Here is a 15025-nt window from a genome sequence, read left to right on the forward strand (position 1 = left end):
ATTTCTTACTAAAGATGAGTAGCTCTTTCTCTAAAATATTGGTGAGTTATGTTGTAGAAAACCTATCTAGGGTTTTTCTCTCTGAATGGCCTCCTATGCTTTTGTGGGTAATGATGGAAGATATAGTACGGGTAAAAGGTAAGAAAGTCACACTTAAAATCCTCCGGGCAAAGAGTTTCGTAGGTATCTCGTAGGTTGGCCCTTCTCACGAGACACTTGTGAAACTAAGAGCTTGACACGACTCTTCAACTTCTAGCATGTGCTTCTCACGTGGCTCTTTCGGGAGTAGTCTTCTCGTGAGACACTCGTGAAATCTACTTGTTCATCCAATACATGCTCGATTTTTCACCAACTTAATACTAAACCCAATATAATAAAATCCCACAAAATACAAGGAACAAAATTAAAGCAATTACAACACTTTTTGTCATGGCATAAAGCCAACATAAAACATAATTGTAAATCACAACTTTACAATCTTCCCATTTGGCTATTCCTTGACAAAACACCTTATAAGGCTATAACTGACTCTAGATTTAAATGTGAATTTGTGAACAATGATAAAACTTATCACACCTAAATCTAAAAGCTGTGATGAACTTGGAACAAAATACCTGTAACCTGAAACACTTGCACAAAACGCATTAAACCCTCAAGATGAATCAAGTGATAAAAGGACAAGTATAATGTAACAAGTAAAAAGCGATCAAGTAAACATGTTGTGAAACATATGAGCAACTTGATCAAACACAAAACAATTTTATGAAAATGACTACAATGATCGTATAGCAAGGCAAACGATTATCCGAACATGCAACCAAAAAGGCACAATAACATAAGGATTTATGCATGTCCAACACATAAGCATGATGCGATGAAAGCAAAAAAAACATAGATACTAAACATAACTCAAAGCACCATAAAGCAAACAAGAAAACAAGCATAATATAAAACAAAACACAACAAAGTTTTCTTATAAAAGATGTCTTCTCCCCCTTGGTATATGCATCTCCGCTATGACTTTCTCCCCTTACGAATGTGCACGAGATAGAATTTCTCTACTTGAGAATAAGCACATGAGTCATATAGAAATGATGAAACATTCAAGTATACTCTCTAGTATACTCTCCCCATTTTTGTCACGAATAGACAAATGAATCAAGAGGAAGGAGGGAAAGAAAAGAAGATGTGAACAAGGGTACTGATGCATGGGGGGTGCAAGATGAATGAGAAAATGAAGTTCAAACAAAAGAAAAAAAACATTCTTAAAAAATGCTACAAAGTATAAAGTAAACATGATATGCTAAAGATAATGGAACAAGGTGTAAACCAAGGCATGACAAAGACACAAGATCATGTTATATGTGTTAAAAAGTCTAAAATTAGCATGAGTGAATGCAAAACATGTCAATTGATAGAGTGTGTGCATCAATGGTGCATTTAGTGTGCATGTGAGATGCATGACCAATGAATGAGCAAGAACTCATGGGGCAAAGTGTGTAAACCACACAACCAATGATCAAAACATGATAAACATTAATAATTATGGTGATCCCCAAAAATTAGTACTCATCGGAGTCCAAAAAAAAAAAAAAAAATGTCATTTGGACATTTTATCAAACACTTAGAGTGCACACACTACAAATGTATGTTAAACAATGCATGAACATATGAGAATCTTTCCTAAATACATGTTATTTTTGCCACAAGGGGCCAACATCCAAAGCAAATCATCATTTAAAACAAAACCCAATAAAAAAGATTGACAAAAATTAAGTTTTCCAACCCTCATTTGAAAAATTCTCAACTATGAACATAAAACCCTCAAAAACATAATTTAAGGATCAAAATCAATGAAAAGAGTTAAAGATTACCTTAGAGATGTTTTTGCTAATAACAGAGAATTTTTGCGAGTAACTCGTTGGTAAGCCCTTCTCGCGAAACACTCTGTCCAAACTTCGTGACTGAGCTTACTCGCGAAATGACTTACGAAAACACCTAGAAAACATGTTTTTCACACAAAATCAACTTAAAAAACTTTGAAAAACATAGGTGATACAAATCACTTCCAAAAGCAAATAAAAAGAACAAAAATCTTTTTGATTTGATCCACATATAGTTGAGCACACGCACATCACATTTGAACATGTGCAAACACACAAATGAAATAAGCATTCATTGAACATTAAACTTGTGTGTTGTGTGTGTGAATCAAGTATGAACTAGTCCATAGTCTAGTATGAAACTTCAATGATCAATTCAATCAAGTCATACACAACTAGTACAAAGTCAAGTGACCTATCTCACTTGTAGAAATAAACATATATAACCCCTTACTAATGTGTTTACAATTGATTGAAAGCTTTTCTTTTGGCTTTCATTTTTTTCATACTTTTGATTAAATACAACTCAAATTTTGGAGAAGTGATGCTATAAACATTTTGATAGAACTTTGACAATTGAGCCTTTGGCTTTGGCACCATACATTTTAATACATATTTGCTCCACATTTTCTTAGTTAAACTAGTTTTTGAAGTAAGGCTTTTTCAGCTCTTTTCTTCCTTTTAGAGATAGACATTTGTAGAGCTCTTTGAAAAAGGAAAAGAATTGTGTGAGAAGATATATAGGCACAAGTCTACGCATGTATCAAGACTAAGCAAGACTATTGACTAATTATTCATGACAAGCTTGAAGATCTATTTACAACAATCAAATCGTAGATTTCTAGATGTTGTTCATGATTAACCTTACAAATTTGGAGATAAATTATTAATGTTTGAGTTTGAGTTTAAGTTGGATTTGTTAGAGAGATAGAGTTTCACTCATTGTTAAGTTTGGATTAAACAAAAATAATTTTGTTTTAAAAAAATGATAATGATGAGTTTGAGTTTAAGTTGGACTTGTAAGAGAGATAGAGTTTTACTCCTTGTTAAGTTTGGACTAAACAAAAATAATTTTATTTTAAAAAAATGATAATGATGTGGCAAGCTCTGGAGAAGTCAATAAAAAGTCAAGGCTTCGGTTATATATATATATATATATATAGAAGCTTGGAATGCCATCTAACAATCATAGTACGATGGAGAAAAGCAATATTTTGACTAACTTCTGTTAAACCTAGATATTCTTGACCTTTTGCTTTCATTAGCTTTCTTCCTAGGACAATAAGTTTAGCCATTCTTATCTCAAATGAGTCTGGTAGGATTGCTCTTCTTCAAACAAAGGAACAAACTCTTCTTTATGATCCAACTCCCCCTTTAAAATGGTCTTGAGCCCTAGCACCTCCCTTTTTTCTTTCTTTTTTTGGGTAAACCAAGATATAATATTAAACTACGAATTCACAAGTCTATTACAATGCATACTAGCTTTATCAAAAGCAAACAAAGTCTCCACCACAGGTGGAGGGTTACAAAAAACAACAAAATGAGTGAAGTATTGCGCTCCTAACTTGGCCAATGCATCCGCACATTGATTGGCTTCAGGGTAGGAATGAATCACGCGCTTATTTGGGATTTGCTTCAAGAGGTTCCTGCAATTAGATAGCACCACCCTTATTATATGCGAAAATTTCTCTAGAATCCTGAGGTTATATCTTACACTCACCCCCTATCCCTCTATAATGATGAGTTTAAACAAAAATGATATTGATGAGTTTGAATTTAAGTTGGATTTGTTAGAGAGATAGAGTTTCAATCCTTGTTAAGTTTGGACTAAACAAAAATAATTTTATTTAAAAAATAAATGATAATGATGTGGCAAGCTCTAGAGATGTCAATAAAAAGTCAAGGCTTTGGTTATATATATTATTGTTTTTTAAAGTGAATTTTCTTTTATTTTTTGGGAAAAATTCAAAGACATCTTTGGACTTCTAGGCCAGAAATTAAACCGATCTCCCCCTTATTCTAATTTATAGGTATGGTTCTAAAAACTAAAGCATTGAAATAACTGGAAAATAGAGAGGTTTGTTGGACCAAAGGTTGAGACGTAATGATACTATAATTAATTAAAATATTAATTATTATTATTATATAAAACTCAAAAATTTTATGAATTTCAAATATACTTTCACAACTTTTATAAGACAAATAGAAAATAATACCACAAATTAACCGTTAACAACCACCTTTCTCCACCACACAACCAGCTTCCACAACTTTTAGCACATCCATTCTTAGAACCACAACAACAAGAACCCCATTCGACTCATATCAAATCAAGCCACATTTCTCATTGCCACATAAATTTCTAATTCAAAGCCCAAAACTCTAAAATTAATAAAAAAATTTCCCAAATTTTCTCTATTTCAAACCCCAAATACTTTTCTGACAAACGAAGAGAAGCTTAGCAACACTGCTTGAAATGGAGGAGCAACACCACCCTTGTGGTGTTGCTCCTCCATTTCAAGCAGTGTATCTTCGCACTACTTTGTTTATATTAATAATGAAATATTCTGAATTTTTATAAGAATCTCTTTACAAAAATTTAACCATGGTTAGTAAGAAAATAAATGATAAATTTAGAATAAAAATGCAAATTTATCAAGCATCAAAACACTTGCAATGAAAAATATCTCTATTACCCATTGAAAAAAAGAAAAAAAACTCACATTTAATATTTTAAAATACACTTTAATTCAAAATTAAAAAATTATGAATTTTAATTATGAAATAAGATAATTTTGGAAACTTTCCCTTAAGCAAAGGGTAGATTAGTACACATTACACAATATTTTTAATATTATTCAACAAAAGTTTGATCAATTGGATATCAAACTTTTAACATTCCTTAATGGATTCTTATTTAAACTTGCATATGAATGCTTGCAAACCCAGATTTGCAAATTATGTGAAATGTTGTCATCTTTAAGGAACAGATAAGGTCTTTACACAAATTCACCACTGTAGCTACAAAGATCCTCAAAATTACAAACAAACTTAAATGCAATGATACTTGTTCTTTTAATTATATATGAAAATTTTAAATACATTACAACAATATTTCAGCTAAAAATTACAAAATTTATTACAAAAAGAACAAATTAAATAAAAGAAAAAGGAAAGATTTTCAAAAATGAAAAAAAAAATCTAAAACTACCCAACTAAAAATGTAGGAAACGGTCACTAATTTCAATGCAGATTCCTCATATCAAAAGCTACAATCTCACAAAATAAACCAAAAAAGGCCAAATTTTGTAGAGAAAAAAAAGAAACCTAGATGGAATAATTATTTAAAAAGCTTAAATTTTTATAAGAAAAAGTACCTTTACCACATCACAAATTATTCATCATTTCTCAATTCTCTATAAATGAACATACAAATGAGAAGCCTTTAAACTTGAAAAAATCTGAAGTTCCGTTGGTAGGGACAAAAGGGATTTTGAAGTTATGGGTGAGGGGATCGTCTGAAGCCGATTGTGAGGAAAGAGGAGAGCGTTTGAGGGTGAGGATGAGTTTTGTTGCACGCCGAGGGGTTGAGGGTGACTGATTTGGGTGTTTGAATGAGAGTGTTTGAACTTTGAGAGAGTGTTTGAGAGACTGAGAGACTGAGAGTGTTTGAGTGAGGCGTTTGAATGTAGCTGAGGGTGTATAGTGTGCAGATTTCGAGTCTTATGAACTTGATTTCTACATGGCTAAATTTGGTCCATGTGGAAAATTTTTTCACGTAAGGGTATGACAAACACCAAAAATCGAGTTTTTAAAACTCGAGTTGTAACTGGATTTTGAGTTTTAAAAACTTGAGATGTTAGTTTCCAACATTATTTTGAAACCTAACAACTAACAAAAATGTTTGATATTTAAGGCCATTTGGAAAAAAAAAAAAAAAAATCTTTTTTTTCTCCTTTAAGTTTGGGTGTAATTACCCCAAAATATAATATTATATATAATTAAATTGAGTTCTATGTTCACAAGCTTCTTTATAAACATATTATTATGTTTGAACTTGGCTTATTTAATAATTGAACATAAACTTGAGCTTGAGTTTGGCTTGTTTGCTAAACAAACGAACATAAATAAGTTTTTTTCTTAGTTGAGTTCAAGATATTCATAAACAACTTGATTCATTCACAATCTTAATTATGAGCGAGATTCACAATCTTAATTACCCGGAATATTGTTTCTTTTATAAGAGTTATAAGTAACCCAGTGTGACAAAGAGTTGTATAACTTATTGGGCTGAGTAGCCGTAACTCAGTGAAGTGGACTACTAGCCCATTAGGGCCTAATATGTGGGCAACCCAGAAGCCTGAAGTGAAAGGAAGAGAGAGAGAGAGAGAGAGCTCAAATTTGGCAAATGACAATTGCTTTTTCCCTTTGGAGTTTGGATCATGGCTTGGCCCGTTTGGTTGGCTTCCCTAGTTGTTGCCACAGTTTTAATATGTTGTACTTGTGCCTTATTGAGTTAAAAGTTTCAATTTTTTGTAGGTTACAGTTAGTTCAACTTGTAAAATCTTTGACGGTTGAATAAGAGATTTGAGATTCAATTTCCGTTTACACCAAAAACCGATTGGTGTCTTGAACCCTTAGTTTGATGATAAAAAGCTATCATTAAAAGCGGATGCCATAGATTGAAACTCTCTCAAAAAAAAATTTCAATTTTTTAATAAGTTGAAATAACTTAATAGGGGAAAAAAATTAGATAATAATAAAAATAAATTTCATTTCTGTAAAGAGAAGAAAACCCAGGTATTTATCATTACCAAACAAGGAAAAAAAAGAAGAAGAAGAAGAGAGATTCAAATTTTGAAACAAAGATTCTTTAGATATTTTTTTATGTAGCCAATAAAAATGTTTGACTAGACTCTAGAGTCAGCAGACACATTTTTTGATTTATATGTTATGGGGTCAAGTATATTAGGAGCCATACGAAGAAGGGTCATAAATAAAGTAATTAATATGTCTTTGTCTATGTTGTTGTAGCAACAAATATTGTAAGTAGTCTATTTTTTGGTACACCGTGGAGATATGGGGTTGGGGATGGGGATGGGGATGGGGATGGGGATAGATTAATAAGTATAAACTGAACCTACGAATTTGAGGATGGTTGAGACTTAAAAGAGTGGAGACTGAGTGAGGTTGTGGAAAAAAAGGGTAAAGTAGTTGCATGTCCTTCTCTCTCTCTCTCTCTCTCTCTCTCTCTCTCTTTCTATTGTATTTTGGCCATGAAGTGTTGTTTGTGTGAGGATCGGATTTAAGGATTTTGGTTGAGAAGATGAAATTCGGCTCACCAATTTTGACTTTACCCATTCCATCCATTCTCCTCGTGTGTTTACTATGATGTTGTTTCTCTCGTCCTAATATCATTTTTAATATATGTTGTATATTTAATTAAGAAAAAACAAATAGTAAGCTTGTAAACTTGTATATTTCACTTTGCTCCTTCCATGCAGATGATTAGGATCAAATCGTTACAATTAATATATATTATTAATAAGAAGAATATGGAGACCATTCTTTTCTAAGACAAAACCCCATATATGGCCATTTCTTTTATATTGTACTAGCATGTAATTTATGCAAACGCATGGATGCACTTAAAATTCAACACAATTTTTATTATAAAATATAAATAACTAGTCAAATTATTAAAAAAAATTGCATGTAACACATGCATATGTATAGATACATTTAAAATTAAACACAATTTTTATTATAAAAATATAAATAATTAGTCAAATTATTTTTTTTTTAAAGTGAACGTAATTAGGCACTTATTAAAATTCTTACCTAAATTTAATACTACTGATGATTTTTTTTTCCTGATTTTTAATAAGATGGAACATGTGGTGATTTTTGTTGTGCGGTAATTTTTATTTAGTATATGTGATTAGTTTTTTTTTTTTTTTTTTTTAATTTTATAGTTCATTAATATTAGATTCTTAGTATTTTGTACTCATTAACTTACCTGGTACAAAATTAAAAGACTTAAGTAGATAATTATAGTGTGGCTCTCACATATATTTAGACACATGACGCAAAATTGGATTCTAATTTCGGATTCTAATTTCAAATTTTAATTGAACTTTCTCTATCATTCTCTCATCATTGTCAAATAATTCTTGCCATCTTTGACTCGTGAGTGTAGCCCAAAAGTTGAACCACATGAACCATGTGTTTCTTATGCAATGCTCTTTTTTCCCTTAAGATCTTTATATTGCTTCAAAAGTAGCATTACAAGCAACTTGGAGATTCTATAGCTAATGGACACCAAGGGATTAATCATCTTTCAAATTATTATTATCTAAATTTAATACTACTTATGATCTTTTTTTTTTCTTCTAATTTTTAATAAGATAAAACGTGTGGTGATCTTTGTTGTGCAATGATTTTTATTCAGTATATGTGATTGGTTTTTTATTTATTTAAATTTCATAGTTTATTAATATTAGATTCTTAGTATTTTTTACTCATTAACTCACTTGGCACAAAAATTAAAAAACTTAAGTGGATAATTATGGTGTGGTCCCTACATAAATTTAGACACATAGTGCAAAATTTGATTCTAATTTCAAATTCTAATTGAACTTTCTTTAAACTTTACCTATTAATATATATATATATATATATATATATATTTATATATATTATTCAATGAATTCTTAAAATCTTAACAATTTAAAATTAATTTTTAATTTAATTTTTTTTACTTCAACATGTAATTATAGTTTGCTTATATTTAGAGAATTGATGGTGTGGTAAAATCATTACTATTACATTTAATTGTGAATGATTAACATTTTAAAAATTTTATGGTGGAAGGATCAAAATCCTCTAGAATTCTTAGAAATATTTGCAGTATCAAGTTCTTTAAATCCCAACTTTTCTTTTATAATAAAATAATAAGATTATGGTGCATCATAAATTCATTTACATAAGCCAAAAAGAATGGGTATTTAAAAAAAACAAAAAACAAAAAACAAAAACAAAAACAAAAACTCAAACTTTCCAACAAAACAAAACAAAAAACTCATATATTTTAATCAAACTTGAAGCCTGCCAAAGCCATTATGGCTTTTTGTCTCAAGTTTTTTCTCAAGAAAATTATATTTTTTAGAGTAGTCATTAAAAAAAATTTATATTATAAAAAACATAATAAAACATAACTTGAATATATCGCAATCACAAAAAAAAAAAAAAAAAAAAAAAAAACCTTGAATATATGAAATTTTATAATTTCTTTCTTCTAATAAAATAAAAAGGCAAAAACGGATTGACAAGAGATAAAGTAAGAATTAAGAATTCTGAGATGAGAGTAATAAAGTGAGAGAGTCTAAAATGATGAGAGAAAGAGAGAGTAACAGATGATACCAGCTATGACTGTGCACCAGGCCCCTAAAAAAAGTAGAATTGCTACTACTACAAAGCCACGGAGAATTCATGGCCATTGCATCTCTCTTGGTTTTTTTTTTTTTTTTTTTTTTTAAGAAAAATGAAATTATAGATTATTTTTACGAAATGAGTTGCATGAATTACGAATCTATATGATTAGGAATTTTTTATTGAATATTTTATTCACTGAAAAATCTCAACTATAAAAATCTTTGTGAATATATCTTCAAAAAAAGTATTCATAACAAATCTTTATCAAATAAATATTCAGAATCAAAATTCATTAAGGAAGGATCTCCAAAATACAAGATTCTGGACTTAAAAGCCTTTACAAGCCGATTAAGCTTAGAATCTAATGAATTTTTTTCAAGATCAATGCCCTATCAATCATCAAGACTTGAACATTCCAAATGCCCCTCTACAAACAAGGTTTATGCATGGCAATTATTTTTCTTGAGTCAGTCAAGGAGAACAAACCTTGTAAATTTCCCTAAGCAGTCAATAATTCTTAAAAATCAAATCATAACAACTTTATCATCTATGAATGACTCATGCTTGCAAGATCCAATAGAATTTCGACATTGTTCATGGCAATTAGAACTTTTTCGCAACATTTCAAGATTACCTTGTGTTACAGAAAAGTGTCTAAAAATAAATAAATAAATAAATAAATAAACCTAGTGGTAATCAAAAGCCAAAATCCCCAACGGTAATTGACATTTAGAACTTCCTTGTAATACAACAAAGTTGTTCTAAAACATGATTCATCAAGGTTTTCTCCTATCACATAGATAAGAAATTCCAAAGCACAATTAATGCACCTCCTCCAATTGGTTTCGGTTAAACTTTAGTCACAAAATATAAGTGTCTTCTTTTTATATTGACATTCACTTTTTAAGCTTTGTTAATAAGGGTCATTCTGTAAACATTCCATTTTACAACCTTCGTTTAATCTCACTACAAGTGCAAAATAGTCATTTTGCAATGTAAGGGGAAAATCGTATTTTAGACCTTTCAATCTTTTGATGCATCATTGAAAGTAAATCTTGTAGTAACGATCAATATGATATATCATGTGCTTATTAAATCGAACCATCAGATTAAAAGTTATATATGATTAAAATATTAACGGTTAACATGAATCCAGATGAATCAAGGTGAAACACAAGTGATTATCACTAATTAATTATCATTCGTTCGTAAAAAGATTGAAAATAATTAATTATGTGGCATAATGTGATTGGATTTTAATGATAATAATCGTGAGAATGCATGCATGCAATAAACAGGACTTAATTGTTGTTTGTAGTAGATGTACTTAAGACTCTCCCTCACCTTTGGAAAGTTGCATGGATCAGTGACCTCGAGGTGACCTAGCTAGCCTGCGAGATCCACGTGGCAGGAAGTCTAGATTAGAGTGTTGACTGTGCATCTCGTGACTACCATGCGACCTTAGGGCATGTCCAGGTAGCGAGTTGCTTGATCTCTATACTTTGCTTCCTAGATTGATCCTGGTTAATGTATTTTTGCCAGCACGCACACACTGAGGCATGGCAAGGGCTTCTGATAGGGGTTAAACAAACCCTAGAAATCTAGAGAGGCATCCAAGAGAGGCCAACATTGAATGTAAGAAAAGAGAGAACCTTTGTCTTGACAAAAACTCATTCCACCCTCTCTTTTTCATCTCTTCAATATTTGATTGAGATTTTGTAAACCATTTCCTCACCCGTAAACACAGACCTTGTGAGTGAGAGAAAGCTTATGGAAACTTGAGAAGCCACATTCAAATCCAATCTCTATTGGTGGTGTTTCCATTGGTGCTTCAATGGAGGTCTTCGATGAGCTAGATGAAGAAAATACTTGGTAAAGTTGGTTGCTAGCTAGACGTTCGAGGGCTTAAATACACAAGGAGAAATAGGCTTGGAGGGTTTATGTTCGTCCATGTATTGCAACTATTCATTCTAGTGGAGATTTCCAACGGGTGGTCAGGGGAGAGGTTTTTACACCCAATGCTCAGATTTTCCTCTTCCTAAACACATTTTGGTGTTGAGTGTGGTTTGCTTGCTTTTCCCTTTCATTTCTTTTAGTTTAGGTTAAAATTGATTAAGCCATAAAAAGTTTGCTTTAGGATTCTAAATACTTGCTAGGGTTAATATAGCACCTTTCAGAATCTCAGATGACAAGGAGGATTGTGTTTTGCATTATCATATTTGGACAGTTTCCACCCAATAATATTTCATCAAATATAATGACAATATTGTCAATCTTTTAATTTAGCTCCATATATAAGCATAGTGATCTAATGGACTCATTTCAAAACCAATCTTTAAGATTACCTGTTGGAACTTCAAATACCATTACAAATTGGAGACACAGTTTCCTCTTGCCCTTTTATATATAAACCCTCCGGTTGTGACATATAGATGTATTTCTTCAGTTCTCCATTGAATAATGTCGTGTTGACGTCGATTTGGTACAATTCTAAATCCATTCCTTTCGCAATGAATACGATAACTTTAACCAAAGCAAACTTCATTACTAGGTTGCCGTCTGTCTTGTACTTTTCCTAAGTGCCCACTTGTACCCAATGGCTTTTCTCCCATCTGGCTAGGTGTACATGTCAAAGTCCAGATGTCATTCTTCGAAGAATTCTTGATGGAGTCTAATTCCTCCACCGTAATATCCGGATCAAAATTTAGGGGGCCAAAATATCAATAAAAAGAATCTTTAAAATACAAATTAGTATATATTTAACGTTAAGAAAAAATCAACAAAAGAGAGGAGAAACAAAATAACCGTATATTAATACATTTAAAATTAATAATTTAAAAATAGAATTCAACATTCTTTTAAATAACAAAAATCATCTATAGTTGATTTTGTACTAAACTTTGCAACAATCTCTCTTTCAATCCTAATTTCTTTTGATTAATGATACATGAATTTATAAAATTTATATAATAAAATTTGTAATCCTAATGACTGTACACTACACATTAGCACCAATTTATTAATGCAACTATTCAATTCTATAATACCCCACATAAAATTAAACTAATTTACTAATAAACAACCAACTAGTAAGTAGTAAGTTAAAAAAAAAAAAATATTTTAAGTTAAAAATTAATAGCCAAACACACCTACCATCTCACCCCACACATTGATTAATGGCCACCCACACACCCCACTCTCACTCGCTACAAGTACATTAACTTGGTTTGTAATTTGTATTCATCTATCTTTCTTCTTTTTTTCTTTGCGTATTTTTTTTTCTTTTTAGCATAAATAGTCATATCTTTTTCACGAAAATTCAAATAGTCAATCTTAACACTCATAAAAAAAATAGCTTAGATCTAAGAAAAAAGAGTAAGAAACAGCCAACACAGTAACACAGATGTTATAGTATGGTTGTTTGCCAGTTGGGTTTTATCATTTTCATGGGCCAATTTGTAACTTATTGAGAGGAGGGGGGCCAAAAATAATTATTTTGGGCTCAATTGTTAAACTATTTATTAAATGTGTATACTATTACTATTTTTAAAATAAAATTAAAAAAATAAAATAAAATAAAATTTGGGGAGTGGGGTGCCCCCTCTGCCCCTTACTAGTTCCGTCTCTGGTAATATCCAGCCATTGTTATTAATTTTCCATGGTTTTCTTATAATTTACTAGATCCTCGCTCAAGTTATTTTCTATATTGTACAAGTGATAATCCGTAAACCATTGTGGATGGTTTCCTTTCTCTTTAACTCCCACTATATTCAGGATTGGTGGCTTGTTTCAGTACCGGTACTCATTTTTTGTCATGCTCCTACTTTCTTGAGCATTCGCATATTCATTCTTAAGGTCCTCTAGTAAGTAGTAACCTTATCGATCTCATGCAGTTGAGTACTACTTTTGGTGCTCTCGAGGATATGTAGCGTCCCTATTCTCTATCAATTCTCTAATTGGGGTGAAAAAAATGTATCCAATAAATTTACATTCTATAGTCTTCTCTCTTAATTTAATCTTTAACGTTTATTTGTTGTACCCTCAAACTCTCAAGCTTGGTAAAACACAGATATATTAGGTCCCTTAAATTCTCAATGTTTGAAGGAAACAAAGTATTTCATTCATTTAATTCTTAATTTTTCGCATACACTATAGCAAATAATTGTACACTTAGGCCCTATTTGGTTCACTACTCACTCATATCTCAATTTTCATGGAGAAAATGGGCAAATACCCTTTTCTCCTAAACTAAGCAGTGTTTTGCCCCATTTTCCAAACTAATTAGGGAAATGCCTCTCTTTCGTAACTCAATTTGAGATAAATCGAGTTTAAAAAAAAAAAATTTCCTGGAGCCCTATAGCGGCGTTTTTAAGGACTTATAGTGGTATTTTGTAACTCGACCTCTATGAAATCGAGTTATAGGCAATTTTTTTAAAATTTTTTTACCTATAACTTGATTTCATAGTGGTCGAGTTACAAAACACCACTATAGGTCTTGAAAACGTCACTATAGTCTCCTTAAAAACGCCGCTATAGGGCCTAACTCGATTTATCACAAATTGAGTTTCAAAAGAAGGGTATTTCCCTAATTAGTTTGGGAAAGGAGGCAAAGAGCTGCTATTTTTGCCCGAAAAGGGCATTTGGCAATTTTTTCCTAGTTTTAATCACTCAAACTCTATTTCCATATCTCATTTCTTTATCTCTACTTTTTCCATAACTCCAACAAATTTTTGTTTGGGTCTTGTTCTCAAGTGCATATCTCACTAATTAAACTCAATTTTTTGATAAAGTAGTGGAGCCCACACATTGTGCTTGGTCAGAAGTCAGAATGGTAACAAGAAGCACAATACCCACATCTGCCTAGCAGAGTTAAACGAAATCGAGAAAGTGAGAGAGGGCAAGCAAAATCAAACAAGATTCGCAATATCAACAACGAAATTGAGAGAGAGAGAGAGAGAGAGAGAACAAATGTGACAAACACAAACGAAATTGAGGCATTGCTCACCACCGGTAAATGCATAAATCCACAATTACCGCATCGCACAAAAACCCATCAACCATCGAGAAGTATGCCACCATAAACAACCCATAAACACACCGATCTCAACCCATAAACCCAATGCCACCATAAACAACCCATAAACCCACTAATCTCAACCCATAAACCCACTGAGAAATGGATCCATAATTTGGGATGAGAAAGGCAAAGAAGAAAAAAAAATGTCTAGGATGAGAAAGGCAAAGAGGAAAGGTGAAAAAAGAAGAAGAAGAAAGAAATTATAACTCGGTTGCTTTTGGGTGTTAAGGGGGAGAAGAAAGAAAGAAGAGGTGGAGAAGAACGAAAAAAAGAAAGAAAAGGTGACTAGTAAGAGAGAGTATGATAATAAAGTAAGTATGCCATTTGACTTGATAAAGACCAGTGGGTCCCAGTGCCTTTATTTTTTTACAAGTTTGCCATTAAACTCAATTCTCATCACTTGAAAACATCTAAAACTTGTTTTTGTTTTCAATAACTCATCACTCAGTTTTGTGAGAACTAAGTGATGGAAACAATACCCCAAAACTCATCCAAACAAACTTCTTCTCTGTGGGACCCACTTATTTTGGGTGATGAGTGATGGAAACCCACAAATCCAAACAACCCCTTAGATTATGGAATACTAATTATGTTGAATAAAGCGTCGTTCATGACCATTATGACAAAACCT

Source organism: Quercus lobata, chromosome 11 (assembly GCF_001633185.2).
Source record: "Quercus lobata isolate SW786 chromosome 11, ValleyOak3.0 Primary Assembly, whole genome shotgun sequence".
Taxonomy (NCBI): domain Eukaryota; kingdom Viridiplantae; phylum Streptophyta; class Magnoliopsida; order Fagales; family Fagaceae; genus Quercus; species Quercus lobata.